The sequence below is a fragment of the Sminthopsis crassicaudata genome, chromosome 1 (genome assembly GCF_048593235.1).
Source record: "Sminthopsis crassicaudata isolate SCR6 chromosome 1, ASM4859323v1, whole genome shotgun sequence".
NCBI classification, from domain to species: Eukaryota; Metazoa; Chordata; class Mammalia; order Dasyuromorphia; family Dasyuridae; genus Sminthopsis; species Sminthopsis crassicaudata.
In genome coordinates, this window is record NC_133617.1 from 11,103,198 (window position 1) to 11,108,835 (window position 5,638).

Genomic DNA, 5,638 nt, shown 5'->3' on the forward strand with positions numbered 1-5,638 from the left:
TGACATGGATGTGATTTCATCAAATACTTTCAGAGGCTAGACGAGGATATCCCTTTAGCAGGATAGGACCTTTGTTTGAAATTTCTCTATTGACTGTGGGAAAATAGGTAAATGAATGCTCTGTCGGTGGAGCTGTGAACTGGTCCAGCCATTCTGAAAAGCCACTTGGAACTATGCCTCTGAAGCTATTCCATTGTGTCTGTCTTTTGTTCCAACAATCCCACTCCTAAGTTTATGTCCCAAAGATCTCACGGTAAGAAAAAAAGGACCCACATGCACCAAAATATTGATAACAGCTTTGTTTGCAGTGCTAAAAACTAGAGCTGAGGTGGATGTTCTTCAGTTGGGGAATGGCTGAACAAGTTTATGGTAGATATGAAGGTGATGGAACAAAGCTCTAAGAAATGAGGAAGAGAATGGTTTCAGACAAAATTAGGAAGACTTCTATGAACCGATGAGGGAAGGGGACGGAGCAGAAACAGGAGAACATTATTGTGAGGACACACAACTTAAAAAGACTTCGAAATTCTGGTCAGCGTAATGTCCAACCACGATTCCAGAGGGTTCCGGATGAAACATGCTAAAGAGGTAATGGACTCAGAATACAGATTAAGATGTATCCATGTATTAACAAGTTTTTCTCCCTTGCTTTCTTAAGAAATGAGGGAACGGGAAGGAGAGACTTTGGAGATAAAAATAAAATTGAATTTTTACCAAAAATCCTTTCAATAATATCCTTTCCAAGTATTCCTGTGCTCTCCCTCCTCCCAGCCTCTGCTTGAAGACTTCCAGTGAGGGTTAGTCCTTTCCCCCCTGAAGTCATCCACTCCACTTTTGGATGATTGTTAGGGAGCTTTTTCCGATCTCAAAATTAAACCTTTCTCTTCAAACTTCCTCGTACTGATCCCAGCTGTGCCCTCCGTAACCAAGCAGAATAAGACTGATTCCTTTTCCAAATGCCACCCCTCCAAACATTAAAAGGCTTCTCTTCAAGCTAAACGCCCCCATTCCCTTTGGGTGATCTTCATTTAAATATATTCTAGCAACAGTAAGAGCTAGTGGCCTGCGTTGGCCAGCGAGAAGTCGGTGACTCACCATCCGCCCTCTCATCACTCTCCTTGCCTCCCTTTCTTCCCTCTCAGGCTCTCACACATATGCAGTGGCTGGGGACTCGGACTCCTGGGACCTGGACGTGTTCTAGATGGAGGAGTCGATGCGGGAGCCGGGGAGGGGGAGGAGAAGGGAACGATTGGCTGGGATCACTGAGGAGCAGGATGAAAATGATATCAAGGAAAACTGATGAAGACAAAAACCAGAGGGGACAGAGATAAGAAAGAAAAGAAAAAAAAGAGAAAACCAAAGAGAAAGAACAGTAGCAGCAGAAAAGACAATTTAAGGAAAAATTAGAAGTCTAAAGGGTGCGGCAGGAAAACAATGAATGGATAAACTGTGGCTAAAGAAACAACAGGAAGAGGCAATCCTGGAATTAGCAAAGGCAACCTTTAGTGTTAATAACACAATCTGCGGTGCAGATGCCGTGAACCCATCTTCTAGAGTTGAGTTCACAGGGTTTGGCAAGTTCCTGAAAGATAAAATTGGACAGTATGAAAAATCTCTACATCCTGCCAATTTTGAGAAGCTTTAGTTGGAGATGGGAATTTCATTGGAAACTGATGATTTGAAAAAGATGACCAGTTCATCGGCAAAAAAAGGAAAGCCAGGGTCCCCACTCCCTGGGGCTGAGGTGAGGGGGCAGTTAAGGTTACAGGGTCAGATGATCTTGCAGACCATGGTGGCCAGGAGAGGGGAAGGTGCAAGATTTGGAAGCCTTTCATGGGACATTTCTTCTTCTGTTCCCACGGTCCCTTCAAGATGCAGCACGATTTTCCTGCAGCTCCACTAAATGCTACAAGCAAAAGTGCTGGTGACTTAACTCCCGGATGTTAATGCAATGGGGGTCTTGGTTCCCATTGCCAAGGGGTTAAAATTGGGAAATTCAATTCTTACTAAATGGCAGTAAAAGAAATCCTAATAATGTTATCAGGGTTTTTTGGCTATTTGGTTCCACGGCAGCAGAAAAGAGCTGCAAGTTGACTTCCAAAGGTGCAGTATTTACCAGCAGCATTTGATAATACAGTTTTAACCGTGCCTCTTTAAACTATTTCATATCTTGTCAACAAAAGCAGTCGGCAACAAGGGCGTGTGAATGAGCACCTGTTAGTGAAAGCACGTTTTGTCTTAAGGTAGAATGTGAAGATTTTTATCTTTATTTGTTTATATTGGCTTAGAAACCAGGAGCTGTGAGTTTTTCCTTTTTCCACACAAGTCTCTTAAGTTTTTTTTTATGGCTTTTTATTGACAAAACATATGCACGGGTAATTTTTCAACACTGAACCTTGCAAAGCCTTCTGTTCTAAATTTTCCCCTCCCTTCCCCACCCCTTCCCCTAGATGGCAGGTAGTCCCATGCATGTTAAATATGTTAAAGTATATGTTAAATACAATATATGTATACATATTTATACAGTTATCTTGCTGCACAAGAAAGATCAAATCTAGAAAGAAGGTAAACAAAACCAAAGAAGGAAAACAAAAATGCAAGTGGACAAAAACAGAAAGAGTATAAGTACTATGTTGTGGTCCGAGCGTGAGGATTTTTTAAATACACTGTGCAGAAAACAGTTTTATTTCAGAGAAAGCATACTGTGCCTGAAATGGCTGCTAATTTGACATTTTAAAAAATCAAATGATCCCAAACCTTGAAGCTGAAGAGGCCATCGACTCCATTACTGCATTTGATGAGATCCAACGGGTGCTATTTTGGGTGTATGTTTATATTTATTGCAATGCAACTTTTAGGGGGATTTCTTTACCTTTTTCTTTGCCTGATTTAAAATGGCTGAAGAACAAAACCTTTGTTCCCTAGGCTGAAATTGAACAACCCTCACCAGGTTCTGGATTTTCTTTCCTCTACAAGGGCACTTAGCAAACGGTGACAGTTGCTACGATTTCGTAAATTGTTACATGAACGGTTATGACAACTGCAGTGGTGAGGACTTCAAAATTAGTAACAGCTACCGTTTATCTAGAACTTCTGAGATTTGCAGTTGCTTTATATACATCAACTCCTTCGATTGGCACAAAAGCCCTATGTGATGGGAGCGATTGTCTCCATTCACAGAGGAGGAAGCTGAAGCCTAGCCAGGTTAAGCGTCTGACCCAGAGTTGCCCAGCTGGGAGTGCCCACAACAGGACTCTGACTCACATTTTCCGAGTCCCTTGCTCTGTCCACCGCCCCATCAGCTGACTGGAGAAGCAGGGGGAGGGGTTCCGGTTCTCTCCCCCATTCAGGATACACTTTCTAAGAGGGGACATTTATGACTGGAAGCTCTGCTTCAGAAGGCGTCTGACCATCAGGATCTGAAGCCTGGGAACAGTGGTGAAGAGAAGCAAAGAGACCTGGATTCGGATTCTATGTCCACTGCTGTGACCTTAGGCATTGGTGGCCCATGTTGGTCCCCTCTGACTGAGATCCCATGATTTCCTTTGAGGTCTCCTGCCTTTGCTGGCTCTCAGATCCCCCAATTCCAGGGGATAGTTTTTAACCTTCCTCTGTTGAAGAGCCGAGCTTCTTAATGTTATCTTGTTAATGTTATCAAGAGCTTTTCCGGGAGCTTGAGCGCAGCAGAGCTTCTCTGGGACCAAGGAAACGTGACCCGGCTTCAGAACCACGGAGAGTTCCCAATCCCCTTTTGGCTACCTCCAGAGGGCACCCTAGCTAAGAATTTCCTGGGGACTGGCCAGACCAGTCTTCCCACAGAGAGGCCACTCTAAGCCTGTCTTGTAGGTGGCTTCCCAACTGTGTGTGTGCGGTGTGTGTGTATGTGTGTGTGTTGTGTGTGTATGAGTGTGTGTGTGTGTTGTGTGTGTATGAGTGTGTGTATGTGTTTGTGTATGAGTGAGTGTGTGTGTTGTGTGTGTATAAGTGTGTGTGTGTGTGTATGAGTGAGTATGTGTGTGTTTGGGGGAGGGGGGAACAAGAAGCCAGATTTGTGAATCCTAGTGGGAGTTCTTGGTCACTGCCTTGATCCTGTTTTTCCCATAGATCTGAGTAATCTCCCTTCCCCTTCACAGCCTTGATGTCCCCACCTCAGTTAACTTCCATTCACTCTCCCCACTAACACTTCCTCAAGGTGGTCCGAGCAGTCTTGGTTTTGGAATTAGAGAACCTGATGAGAATCACTCTCCAAGACTCAGTTTCCCCATATGTGAAAGAAGGTACAGAACCCCTTCTAGCTTTGAAATCTTTGGGTCTTTCACCTCTTTTGTGGAAAGAGCCCTCTGCATTCTTCTGCTTCCTTTCTCAGCATCTGGTTTTCACCTCCACAACTCTCTGAGGTGGCCAGTTTGTCCTAATTGTCAGATTCAACAGCGTTTTTATCAGTTTGTATCCTTGACCTCTTGGACAACATCAAAACTGAGGATAGGGAGGAGAGGAAACTTGAGCTGGGAGGGGCCTTAGAACCCTGGGAGGGGAGCCTAAATCCTAGTTTGTCCCACCTGGATGGATTTTAAGAAAAAGTGAAAACTGAGGGTGTCTTAGAACAAAGATTTTCCCTCCTCCTCCTCCTCCTCCTCCTCCTCCTCCTCCTCCTCCTCCTCCTCCTCCTCCTCCTCCTCCTCCTCCTCCTTCTCCTCCTTCTTCTTTTTGCGGAGACAATTGGGGTTAAGTGACTTACCCAGGGTCACACAGCTAGGAAGTGTTAAATGTCTGAGGCAAATTTGAACTCAGGTCCTCCTGACTTCAGGGCTGGTGCTCTATCCACTGTGCCACCTAGCTGCCCTATTTCCACTCCATATGAAATCTTCTAACTAAATGTAGGAAATCGTTAAAGTATGATTTCTTAATCAATAAATATTTTGTTTGCATATTTATTTTATATGCCCACATACTTGGAGCTTGTAAAAATTAAGTTTTTTTCTGGCAAAAAGGGCTTACAAATGAAAAAAGTTGAGGGAGCCCCGCCTTAGAATAGACTGGCAGAGTTGGAAGGGACCTTGGATGTCACCTTGTTCAGGCCTTCATTGCACGTGGCTGGGTCACACAGTTAAAACAAAACAAAACAAAGCAAGGTGAAACAGGAGTTTTTACTTCTTTTATAGTTGAAAAATCCCCATCAATCTGTGGGGAAGAGACATTTTACAACAATAAGGGTTAAAAATGAGTACTTCGGTTTTTTAGGCAGGGCTGCTGTTGAAGGCTTGCCAACACTTTCACCTGTTCCTATCCAATGGAAAACTGATACACCAGTGTGGATAGAACAGTGGCCCTGAGCCAAAGATAAAATTCAGGTCTTATTAGACATAGTACTGGAGCAACTTGACCAAGGACACTTACAACCTTCTCTAAGTCCTTGGAATTCCCCAGTATTTGTTGTAAGAAAGAAATTTGGAAAATGGAGGATGTTGACTGATTTAAGAAAAGCAAATGAACAGATGGAAACTATGGGAACTCTTCAGCCTGGACTTCCCTCTCCTACTCAATTGCCTAGATAATGGCCTCTTTGGGTTATAGACATTAAGGACTGTTTCTATTTTATCCCTCTAGATAAGGAGGCTATGAAAAGATTTGCCTTTTC

The 5,638-nt window shown here is 43.6% G+C and overlaps 1 pseudogene; it reads left to right on the forward strand.

Annotated features, from left to right (window-relative positions):
* Positions 1–1,090: 1,090 nt before the first annotated feature.
* On the forward strand, positions 1,091–4,424 carry LOC141557355 (eukaryotic translation initiation factor 3 subunit J-like; annotated as a pseudogene).
* Positions 4,425–5,638: the final 1,214 nt, after the last annotated feature.